At 27.8% G+C, this 13,545-nt stretch overlaps 1 long non-coding RNA gene across 1 annotated transcript; it reads right to left on the bottom strand.

The window, feature by feature from the left end:
* Positions 1-2,983: 2,983 nt before the first annotated feature.
* Positions 2,984-8,375, bottom strand: LOC148240251 (uncharacterized). The gene is made up of 2 exons (XR_015816531.1): positions 7,754-8,375; positions 2,984-3,341 (listed from the first exon to the last, which is right to left on the bottom strand). It is a non-coding gene; the product is annotated as an uncharacterized LOC148240251 (long non-coding RNA).
* Between the last annotated feature and the right edge of the window lie 5,170 nt (positions 8,376-13,545).

Raw genomic sequence — 13,545 nt, 5'->3', positions numbered from 1 at the left:
GTTAATAAAATTTTAGAAACAAAATTTAAAGAATCATAATCACTTAATAATTTTTTATTTCAAATTAGTGATTTAAGAACAAAAAATACGTAACAAAAATTAGCTAACTTTTTAAATTTAAAGCTACAGATGTTTCACATTTTTTATGTACAAATATGGTGTACATAAAAAAAGCATGTGGTGAATTTGTATTCGTTTACTTTTTTCTTGTCATAATACCATTACATAAGAGAACTTCATCAAATGTATTTGTTATTTTTAGAAAAATAATAATTTATTAAACAATTGGATATTCTTCTTAATATTCAAAAGTCTTGGTTTCATGAAAAATGTGATCATTAATTCTTTTGATTTTTTGTTAAGTATGAATGCTTGATCAACACGATAAATTTTTTATTTCATCCCTAAATTCTAATTCTTTTCTTTCATTGATTGCGTGATTTTTATTAATTAGTGTGATACGTTTATTTATTTTATTTGAAAATTTTAATATATTTTACAATAATATGATTAGTTATTTTAATGCAATATTAGTTTAAATTATATATTTATATAACAATATATAAAAATTTGTTAAAATCTAATATCAAAAATATGATCTTATTGTTAATAAAAATTCTAAAATACCTTTTAATATCCTACATAGTGTAGTATAAAAAAATATAAGACGATAATGACAACGTTTTAAACTGTAAACTAAAGATTTATATGGTCACAATATTTAACACCTTGTGAGCCTTTTAAATGATTGTAACTTCGTACAAACTTTATTTTGTAATATTAACTTAACTTATTACTGATCTTGTAAATTTAATTAATGTTATACATTTATAAGTTTTTTGAGTTAGTTTTAACTTATTATTGACCTTGTATAAAATTTTAAAATATAATTATACATAAAAAAAATTATTCCACCGTATGGTCTATTAGAGCTTAAAAATGAAATATTCATCCTCCTTGGAAGTTTTTCTATTCAAGTAATTAATATGTTCTCTCTTCTTCTTAGCTCAAAATCAAATTTTTTTTCCTTACATTATGTTGTCTGTTAAATTTTAACTCAAGTTTTAGCCTTAAAAGTACAATATCTCTTAATTGAATAGAAGTACAAAATCAAATACTACAAGCTTGGTGTAAACCTAAACAACAATCAAGGCTTATTTGTGGAAAACAGCAGTTCCATCTGGGCAAGTTCATTACCTACACAAGTTGTAAAAAGGACTAACATTGTCGCCATTGCACTATTAGGGATTACTGGCTCTACCATGATTCTTTGGCTAATAAAAGGTGGAGGTGCCCAAACTAGCCTTATGAGAGATAAATCTTTATCAGTATTTTAGTTATACATGTATATATTTATGTGCAAATCAATTATATGTCATGCTGAGTAATGTGTATATATGTTTTTCTAAAAGATAAATAGTGATGTTGATGAAGAAAAGGCAAGTTGCAAAACTTGCAGAGGGTGTACAAGAGATCAAAAATGCAAAATGAACCTTTTATGTCTGCTTCGCTTGCTATAAGTGTCGCTTTATGAACTCTCAATGTCGCACCTACATATATTATATGCAGAATACACATCCCTAATCTCCCCTAATCATTACTTTGGCTTAATTATTATGTATATTTAAAGTTTCATCTTCCAGACTTTATGTCGACTATATGTAAACTCCAGAACGCATAATCATGTTTTTTAATTAATGGCCCGAGTGTGATCACCACTTTCAATTAGAATCTAGATGCACGTGCCATCATCCACCGCATAGTACAGAAATCCCTAAAGTGCTAGCAATAGCATCTGCAGAGGCTCTAGGTGTGGAGGTGGTGGATGACAAGGCTCTCTAACTAGTTTTTATTTGTTTAGGTTCTGTGGTGGCCATGCATTGGATGCTCTTATCAAAAGTGCTTGTTGCTATATAATGGGTGATGATTAGACTTGAAAATTTGTGTTTCGGAGAAGAGAAAGAAAACTCTTTAGAATTAATGAGAGAAGAACTAAAGGACAATAGTGGATATATATATGTATATATGTATATATGTATATTGTTTGTCGAAATTCTCATTGTTTTTTTTCATTGATTGCGTAGTTTTTATTAATTAATGTGATATTTTTGTTTATTTCTTTTGAAAAATTTACCATACTTAACAATTATGTGATTAGCAATTTAATGTAATATTTAAGTTTAAATCATATATTTATATAACAATTTATAAAAATCAGTTAAAATTTAATATCGAAAACATGATCTAATTATTAATAAAATTTTAAAATATCTTTTAAAATTTTAAAATATCTTTTATAACAGTCAGTTTTATGCTACCGTGTACTTAGTTTAATAAAATTTTTTAATCATGTGATTTATTTACTAATATAATATATATATATTCTCTAATTTAAATAAGAAAAAATAAAAATAGATTAATAATTTAAATACAATTATTTGCAAATAAAAAAATAAACCTATATAATTTTAAAGAAAGGAGTACTCTCAATTAAGGTATTTTAAATAAAATTATAACTTCCTAAAATTACTATTACTTTAAATAAATTAAATAATAATAAGAACTAGAAAAAAAATATACATTTATATAGGTGAACAAAAATTAAATTATAAATATGAATAATTAAAGTCAGATATAAATCTAATTTAATTTATATAGAATGTATAAGTAAACATTAAATATAAATAAATGAACAAAAATGTGTGTATAAATAACCACGCAAAAATATATATATATGTTTAAAAATATAAGAAAGTATTATACAAATATATAGGAATATATATATATACATATAGATATGTATATATACTAAGAAGATAAACATATATATGTATTTATGTGTATATATATATTTAGATACATATAGATATGTATATGTAATAAGAAAATAAACACGTATATATTTGTTTGTGTGTATATATATCGCTAAGCAATATAATGATGTCTAGATAAAATATATATATAAACATTTATATTCAACTACTGTAAACAAATATCGGTATATTATATATATGTGTATGTAAATAAAATAATTTTTTTTTAAAAATACAAATAAAATAAATTAATTTGAATAGTTTGCCGCTGGAAATGATTAGCACTCAGGGCAGATTGGTTGCCTTTGATTTGACACAACTCACCGTTGCAAGTTGTCGCCAGGATCGAGCCACATGGTGAGCTGCTGTGATGACCTGCTAGGTGTCATGAAACTAGCGATCTTTGCCAGTTGTGGTCGGCCATCCAACATATCAACGGCTGTGATGCCGTGCATGCGTTTGGACAGTCGGATGATGAGTTAAATTCAGTTAAAAGCTTCCTTCTCTTCACAACTTTGTCTTCATCTTCTTCAAACCCAAAATTCCAATTAAACAAGTGAGTGAGTGGAGAAGTTTAGAGAAAAAAAAGTAGAAAGAGAGGGAGAGAGTGACAAACAAGAATAGAATGCGTGTTTTATGTGCGTATCAGAAGATAAATCGCTTTTTTTTTTATTAGGTGAGTCATTTCTTTCTCTTCTAATTTGTTTTTTTTTTATTTCTTTGGTATGCTAAGACCATTTCTATTTAAAAGATTAGCTCTTAAATTGTTGCTACAAGTCACATAACTAAGAATAGTAGCTACTGCACCTGAACAACAATTCTGTTCAGGTAGGTGTCTATTTTTTATTTCAATTTTTTTTCTGTTTCATTTTTATTTTAAAAATTCAATCATTAGGAAAATGTGTTAGGAATGTTAAAATTTATTTTTCAGTACTAAAACAAATCATAAATCCGAATTTAACCTAAAAACATCAGTTAACTCTACATGCACAATAACATTGATTTAGAGAGAAGAATCTTCAAATTTTTAATAATTCCTTCATGTGATTTAACTTTTGTCTTATGCATTTATTAGGTAAGATGAGTGATATTTTAACAAATCTACGCGCGAAGCCACTAACACTATTTTTATAGAGAATACAAGTTATCAATTAGCTAAAAGCGGAAGCACAATCAATTAGTAACAATAAAGATATGAATAAATACATATAATTCACTCAATACTCTCTGGTCGTCATCAATTAGATATCACTCTAATTGCCATCATCCATATCCTTGTTATGACTCATTCAACTTCAATTTTTCGAAAAGCTCGATATGGCCGGCTATGTCTACTAGATAATCAGATACTTTTATAATTGTTTTAACACCAATCTTCCTAACTTTCTCCAGAAATCGACAGAGAGGACAAGTCTCGTTAGAGAGAATATAGGTATCAATGTAATGAGCACGGAAGCATAACAACAAATGGCCGGAGACAAAGTTGATCATACGGCTCATAAATGGATACAGGTACAGAGCTATGGAAATGAGGGGAAGGGGGGAGGAGAAAGAAAAAGAAGAAGGAAAAAAAAAAAATGGTCATGAGCCTGTTTTCGGGATTTTGTTATTATTTTTTTAAATTTATGTAGTAATTAAATTTCATGTAATGTAATATTTAATTTACAATTATATGAAATTCAATTAGTAACAGCATTAATTATGATTAAGTTGAAATTTTTTCAAAAATACAGAAATTAATTTAGATTAACATAAAATAAGGATTAATTTTTTTTTAAAAAAAGTATAAAGTATAAAGATGAAATTATTATTTTAATCTAACATAAAGCCAAACTTTTAACATTATGTTTGCGAGTCTAATGATCTGATCATCTCAAGCACTACACGTTAAAAGATAGAACTTTCATGGGTTTTTTGTTTTTTGTTTTAATTAATATAACCCAATGTTGAAGAAACTGAAAGTAAAGGCAAGTGCTACATATAAAATTCAAGTGCCCCGTATAAATTATTATACTTTACATCAATAATTTTTATTTCATCAGTTCTACAAAACTATTATAAATTATTCTAATCACCTTTGCTTTTTTTTTTTTAAAAAAAAAAAAATCTTAAATATAAATTTATGTTTAAATTTTCAAAATTTGTACAGATATCATATAAAATTGGTTCGGTCAAAATCATCCCATATAGGAGAGAGAGATAAAAATATATATATATATATATTATTTTAAAAGTAATGAAAAATTGTTCTAGATTGTTGACTACTTGTCTAATCATGCATAACAAGTATTTTAAATGTTTCATGAGTAATTGTTCTGATAATTACAAAGACTACAAAAATAAAGAAATTCTTTTTTTTTTATATATATATCTTACATAATATACAAAGTTAAGAAATGTTCAAAGAAATCTTATCCCGATATGATTTTTGATATTAAAAATTAATAATATACTATGAATAAAATAACCATATTTATGATTTTTGAATTTCAACATTGAAAAATCTAAAAACACTATTTTTTTTTCTTAGTTCATTGAATTTATTTTAAATGTCAATATCTATATAATGTAAATAATAGCATAATTTAAACATAAGATAAATTTAAACAACAGCAATAATGTGATTATAAGATATTCAATGTAAATTTTAATCAAGTAATTTTATAATATTTTTTTTCACGTTAAATAATATAAATTATGATTATTTTTTACGTATTAAAGTACGAATAAATTAATATATATATATAATTCATTTGAATCAAACCCAATGTTGTTTTAGTTGGTAAGATAGATTTTTAGTTGCTTTCATTTTTACAAGTACAATTGACTAGAAATTTAATGTTTCTGAAAATTAATACCATATTTATTATTTTCTGAAACATAATAAGCTATGTTATCTCTATCTTCACAAATTTAACCTTAACTCAAAATACAACTTCAATATATATATATATATATACATTTTTCATTTTCTATAAAAGAAAACTAAAATGTCATTTAGATCTAGTTTATGGTAGTTTTTAGGTTTGACTTTTAAGTTCTAAAAGTACTTTTATAATAAAATGAGCAAATGAAATATACTTTTGGAAAAAAAAAAACAAAAAACAAAAACAAAATATGTTGTTCATGGGTTTATATACATAAATTACAATTTGTAATTTTTGAAAAATGAATTTGATTGATTTTTAATAAAAATACATACTCTAAATATCAAAAGTTAATATCAAAAGTTATATTTATCTTCTGTTTGTTTAAAGTGATTGCAGTTCCTATAATTAATTCTACCAAATGTTAAATAGCTTTTTTTTTAATTAAAAGTATTTTTTAATAAACAATTAGTTTAATAGCATTCGTAAAATTAATAACCCAAACTGTATTCGTTCCAAAGTCTACTTAATCTACGAAAAATTCTTTAATTTACTAATTCTCTCCTTAAAATATTTATTAAGATTATTATTTTTATTTTTTTTATCAATAAATGATTAACATGGTGCACTTTTACATGAAGAGTAATCAATTCAGAGTCCTCAAACCATTGAACCTGATTCCAAACTAGAACCCAATATCACAACCAAAGCTTAATGGCTGCCTTATTAAACTCAATATCCATCCAAGAAAATTAGTGAATTGAATTTAACTGGACATTGTTTTATTTGTGTTTTAGACCCTTTAATAATTTCTTAAATTTAATATATATATTTTTTATTTCTATTTATTTTACTAATATGTAAAATTCTTATAATTTAATTACTTCAATTGTTATTTAGATTATTTGTTTTACTTAGACATTTATTATTGTTAATTACGTTATTTTGTTTACTTAAATTTTTAATTCTATTCCTTTTTAATTAATTTAAATATTTATTTTATCTTAATTTAAATTTTACTTAAGTTTTATTTTTGTTTTTATTTTTATTTTTATTTTAATACCACCATCACAATTACCTTACCCAATTCCATCTCATATTACACTTAACCATTTTCCAATTTAACTTTTACAAATTTCCATTTTTTCTCCATTTTTATTAATTTTTCTTTCTTGGTTCCTCCCAAAGACCCCAACCTCTCCAACTCTCTAGCGTATGTGAAAGTCCCATTGCTGGGTCCGTGGCCCAGTGGGCTTCCATAAAGGCCCCTTGGCATGATTTCTTGCTTGTTGGGCCAGCATGACCCGCTGGTCTATTGCACAAGCAACTGGCCCATGGGAAACAAACTGTGTGCAGTTGCACACTACCAGGTTTCCATCTCTGGCATTCACAAATGCTCGGATCATATCTACATGCTCTGACTTGGCATATGCATTTCTACATCATGTCAAAGATGTCCCAAGCCATTCTAGGTGCCTAGAAAAAAGTCTCTTCTACTAACCAGTACTGTAGAATAGAGTTGCATAATCTCAGGACAATTTGGTCCTTGATGTTCTAAATAGAAATAGATGAGCTTATGTGTTGTCCTTTTCTTCCTAGTTTTGCTAATTCATCGTTTAATTGCTATTAAATCAATATAATAATTAAATGTTAAAGCTCATAAAATTAGTAAATAAAAATCACAACAAAAATGCAAATGACACTCACTCACTGTATCTATATAAAACACCACTTAATTTTGATTTTTGAAAAAGTTTACCATATACAAATTAATCTATGAAGGTCATTCTTTTGTATAACCGAAAATGTCACTCATATTACTTGATAAATGCAGGAGACAGAAGCTAAATTGCACGAAGAAATTGTTGAAAATTTGAATGTTTTTCTCTGTAACTAAGTGTGACTGTGCATGCAGAGTTGAGTAATATTTTAAGGTTAGATTCGGGTTTGTGATTTGTTTTACTCTTTAAAATAAATTCTAACATTCATAACATGTTGTCTTAATGATTGATTACAAATTTCTAAAAGAAAAATAAAACATAAAAGGAATTGGAATGGAGAACAGATGTTTACCTGAAAAGAGGGGTCGTTCAGGTGAAGTAGCTACTGTTTTGAGTTCTAAGACTTGCAACAACAATTTAAGAACTAATCTTCCAAATATAAATGGTCTCAAGACACCAAAGAATTAAAAGAAATAAATCTGAAAAAGGAAGAAATGACTCACCTCATCAAGAATAAGTGACTTCTACTCTACTACACACACAAAATATGCATTTTGTTCCGGTGCTTCAGTCTCTCTCTCTCTATTGTTTCTACTCTCAACCTACGCTCTCACTCACTTGCTTAACTAGAATTTTGGATTTGAAGAAGATGAAGACGATCTTGTGAAGATAAGGAAGCGCTTATCTAAATTTACCCAACATCTCAATTGTCTAAACACATGCACGACATCCCAGCCATTGATATGTTGGATGGTCGACCACAACTCTCAAAGGTGGCAAGTTTTCTTGACACCTAGCCGGTCATCATAGTAGCTCCCCATGTGGCTCAGTCCTAGCCACAGCTTGGAATGGTGAATGGTGTCAAATCAAGGGCAACTAATCTACTCCTGAGTGCTAATCATTTGCATAAGGAAGCTACTCAAATTAATTTTTTTTATTTGTATTTTATTTCTTAAAGTTTATTTTATTTACACACACATGTATAATATACCTACATATATATTATATATACATATAATAGTTGAATATAAATTTATATATATATATTTTATCCAGGCATCACTATATTTCTTATAGATACACACACACACAAATACACATATATATATGTTTATTTTCTTATTCATACACATATCTATATGTCTCTAAATATATTTTCCTATATATTTGTATAACACTTTTATATATTTTTAAACATATATATATTTTTTGTGTGTTTATTTATACACACATTTGCGTGCATTTATTTATACAAATAATTTATAATCTAATTTTTGTTCACCTATATAAATATATATTTTTTCTAGTTCTTATTATTATTTAATTTATTTAAAGTAACAGCAATTTTAAGAAGTTCTAATTTTCTTTAAAGTACTTTAATTGAGAATATGTCTTTCTTTGAAATTCTATAAGTTTATTCTCCCATTTTAGAATAATTGTATTTAAATTGTTAATCTATTTTTATTTCTCTTTATTTAAATAAGAGAATATATGTATTTATTTTATATTAGTAAATAAATCACATGATTAAAAGATTTTATTAAACTAAGTATACGATAGAATATGACTGAGTGTTACAAAAGGTATTTTAGCATTTTTATTAACAATTAGATCGTGTTTCTGATATTAAGTTTTAACATATTTTCATATATTGTTATATAAATATATGATTTAATCTAAAATATTGCATTAAAATAACTAGTCATATTATTGTAAAGTATATTAAATTTTTCAAAAGAAACAAACAAATGTATCACATTAATTAATAAAAATCACGCAATAAATGAAAGAAAACAATTAACATATAGAGATGGAATAAAAAATTTAGCATGTTGATCAAGCATCATACATAACAAAAAAAAAAAAAAAAATTAATGATCACATTTTTGATGAAGCCAAGACTTTTGAACAAACGACTAATTAGAGAGCCTTGTCATCTGCCACCTCCACATCCAAAGCCTCTGCAGATGCTGTTGCCAGCACCATAGGGATTTGTGTACTATACAGTGAAGATGGCACGTGCATCTAGAGTCCAACTAAAAGTGATGATCAAGTTCGGGCCGTTGATTAAAAAATATGATCATGAAGTCTAGAGTTTACGTATAGTCAACATAAAGTCTGAAAGATGAAACTTCGAATTTATGCAATAATTAAGCCAGAATGATGGTTAGGGGAGATTAGGTATAACACCCTGTCCATCATTGTGCTAAATTGATTTGAAAACTCAATTTATTCGAGTCATTGGCCGCATTAAATTTAATTAATTTACATTGCTTAATATTTATCGTGACTCGTAATTTTGATTTATTTTTATTCATTTAATTTTTATCTAATCTTATTTTAATTAATTTTATTTCAATTTATTTTCTTTTATTTTATTCTAACTTAGTTAAATTAAATATGAAAATTGAAATAAAAATCAGAAAATGGTGAATTGGGAAGAAAATCTTGCAAAAAAACTCTCGCGAGGAGTTTGGTTGCCCGCATGGGTGTTGGGCACTGTGCGCGCACATTGGCCGTAGGACGTGCGCACAATGCGCACGTCCCATCCACACACAATAACGCAAAGGACTTGCGCACAACGCGGGGTTAGGACCTGCGTCCGTCCTGTTGCGCAGGTGGGCTGTCCACGTATCACCTCACGTGTGGACAGGCACCGTACATTGTGCACGAACCATCCCCACAACAAGCTTGTGCGAATAGGCCCTGTGCCCCTTAGGTCTTTGTCCAATAGGCCTGTACGCGCGCAGGTTAGCCCCTGCACGCACGGTAAGAGCACTGCCACCTCGGGTAATGCATCGTCGCTGCCTTGGGTGACGCACTGCCACCACCAGTGGAGGAGTCCCTCCTCCCTCATTGTGCATGCCGAGCATTCTTTTTTTCTCTCTCTTCACTGAATTTCACCACTTGGTGCGAATCCGACGGTTCTAAAATTCTATAAATTGCCCTTTCGCTTCTCTTCCTTCTACCCTTGCATTCTTCCATTTTTCAAAGGTTTAGAGGGAGAGATAGTAGTCTAGTGAGAGTAGAAGAGAAAGAAAGGAGAATAGTGAAGGAGAAAACATCAAGAATTTTGTAAGGAATATAGTATTTCTTTCGACTTCTTAAGGAGTATTTTTAGATAAATGAATTTAATATGATTATTGTTTTGCCTGTTTTGTATGCCTTGGTATTCATATGAGTCAAATTGTTCTTATTTTCAAGCATACTATGTGAATTGTAGACATTTGATGAATTTACATGTAATAAATATAATATGTAACCAGTAACAGTAAAAGTATAAAAGAAAAAAAAGAGAAAAGTGGAATGAAGTCTGTATGGTCCGAAGTGTATCTATGTTGACATGCATATTGCATCGAGTGTCTCGTTGCACTTTTTATCTCTGAGGGCTATCTGTTCCTCTTACCCTTCAAAGTATCTATTTTCGCCTCCCTTATCTGGTATGGAAAGACATAAGAGGACCGGTCACAGTGGATGACAGTGTACCCTCTAACAAAAGTGGTGTTGCACTATCTGTAGGGGTCATTCGTGGCTAGGTAATGTCATGCCTGTAGATATCTATTAGGACCACTATGGTTGGTACGGTCGTGGTCATAAATTGTACCATGGTTTGGTTAGCCGAAAATGGGCCTGAGCAAAATGCTGTATTTGTATTTGATCTGGTCATTCCACTTGGATAATTAGAAATCTATATATGCCCTCAAAGATAGACGTTGTAACAACTTTGCAAAGCATGACACGAAAAATCTAAGGATTTCATAATTTATTTGATTTTCTCTATTATTTGGCATGATGTATGTTTGATTTTTTGGCATTAACATATCGTTTTCTTAACAAATAAATGGTTTTCCATAATGTGAGATAGGTAAACAAGGAAGTCAAATAGTAAGATAAAATAATTAACTTTTGAAATCTTACGATGTTAATTTAATACTGGTTTCCTTACTAAGCATATAGAACTCACTTTTTATATGCCCCCCCAGATGAGGAAGAAAGTGAGGAACCATAAGCTGACCTACCCTTGGAAGTCTATGAGGTCTCTGTAGATCCATAAGTATGAGTGCATGACTGTTCCCACACTCTGATGAGTCCAATAGTATAGTGAAAGAAGTGGCCCTTATGTTTTGTTTTGTATTTTGCAGCCATTTTTGGCATCAGTATATGTATGTATTGGAACTCATATATATATATTTGTAAGGGATTTATAATGATTTTGTTCTGCTGCATAAATTTTAGCATGTATTCGTTATTCTGAATCTGTATCTGACACCCATTTACCTTAATTACCACTTGGGATGTCACATTAGGGCTGTTCACTCTGCAAATAATAAATGTAGGTGCGGCATTGACAACCCCTAAAGTGACACTTGTAGCAAACAAAGCAGACACAAGATATGAATTCTATATTTTGGATCTCTTGTACACCCTTTGCAAGTTTTTCGACTTACCTTTCCTTCATGAGCATCATAGTTCATCTTTTAGAAATACACATATACACATTACTTAGCATAACATGTAGCGAATTTGCATATAAATATACACATATACAACCAAAATAATGATAAAGATTTATCTCTTAAAAGGTCAATCAGGCCACCTCTACCTTTTATTAGCCAAAGCATCATGGTAGAGCCTGTAGTGGCAGAAGTGTCGGTCTTTTTGACTCCTTGTGTAGGTAATGAACTCACCCTGATGGAACTAGTGCTTTCCACCAATAAGTCTTAATTGTTGTTTAGGTTTACAGCAAGCTTATAGTATTTGATTTTGCACTTGTATACAAATAGGAGATCTTGTAAGTATTCCTTATGCCCATAAAGGTCATGAGACAAATGAAAAATTGAATGATTTATTACTTCTATACAAATAGGAGATCTTGTACGTATTCCTTCTCCCTCTAAAAGTCGTGTGATAAATGACAGATAGTTAAACAAGTAAACTAAGTTACAAAGTCATCAAAGTAATTAGTATCTTAATAACAGTTTATTTTATCACAACATTTAACGTTTTAAAATAGTACACATTGAATTGTAATTGCATCTCTATGCCACCAATCCCACCTACTTAATATTAATTGATAATTTCCTCTTTTATATATTTATATATTCATATACATCTATTTATACATAATGTGAGGAAAAATTTGATACAAAAAATTAGTTTTAAGAATAAAAATTGGGTTGAAAATTAATAGACAACATAATGTGAGGAAAATAAATGTTGACTATGAGCTAAGGAGGAAGAGAGAACAAATTAATTACTTGAATGGTAAACTTCCAAGGAGGATGATTTTTCATTTTTAAGCTCTAATAGACCATGTGGTGGAATAATTTTTTATGTATAATTATATTTTAAAATTTCATACAAGGTTACTAATAAGTTAAAGCTAACTTAAAAAACTTACAAATGTGTCACATTAATTAAACTTACAAGATTAGTAGTAAGTTAAGTTAATATTACAAAATAAAGTTTGTATGAGTAAACAATCATTTAAAAGACTCATAAAGTATTAAATATTGTGATCATATAAACCTTTAGTTTACAGTTTAAAATATTATCATTGTCGACTTATATTTTTTATTTTACACTATGTAGCATGTTAAAAGGTATTTTAGAATTTTCATTAATAACTAGATCATGTTTCCGATATTAAATTTTAACCGATTTTTATATATTGGTATATAAATATATTATTTAAACTAATATATTGCATTAAAATAACTAATCGCATTATTGTAAAGTATAATAAATTTTTCAAAAGAAATAAACAAATGTATTACATTAATTAACAAAAACTATGCAATAAATGAAAAAGAAACAAAGAGAATTTAGGGATTAAATAAAAAATTTATCATGTTGATCAAGCATTCTACCAAATCAAAATCTTGATATCTTGTACAGATTTTGATGAAGTTTTCTTATATAATAATATCATGACAAAATAAAAAAAAATAAATTCAACTTTACCACACTTTTTTTTTATATACACCATATGTGTACATAAAAAATGTAAAACTTTTGTAGCTTTTAATTTAAAAAATTAGCTAAATTTTGTTATGTATTTTTTCTTCTTAAATTAGTAATTTGAAATAAAAAATTATTAAGTGATTGTGATCATCTAAGTTTTGTTTTTGTAAGTTTTTAACA

The sequence above is a fragment of the Carica papaya genome, chromosome 9 (assembly GCF_054855325.1).
Source record: "Carica papaya isolate Zhongbai chromosome 9, ASM5485532v1, whole genome shotgun sequence".
Classification (NCBI taxonomy): domain Eukaryota; kingdom Viridiplantae; phylum Streptophyta; class Magnoliopsida; order Brassicales; family Caricaceae; genus Carica; species Carica papaya.
This window is presented reverse-complemented; position numbering and strand designations above follow the sequence as displayed.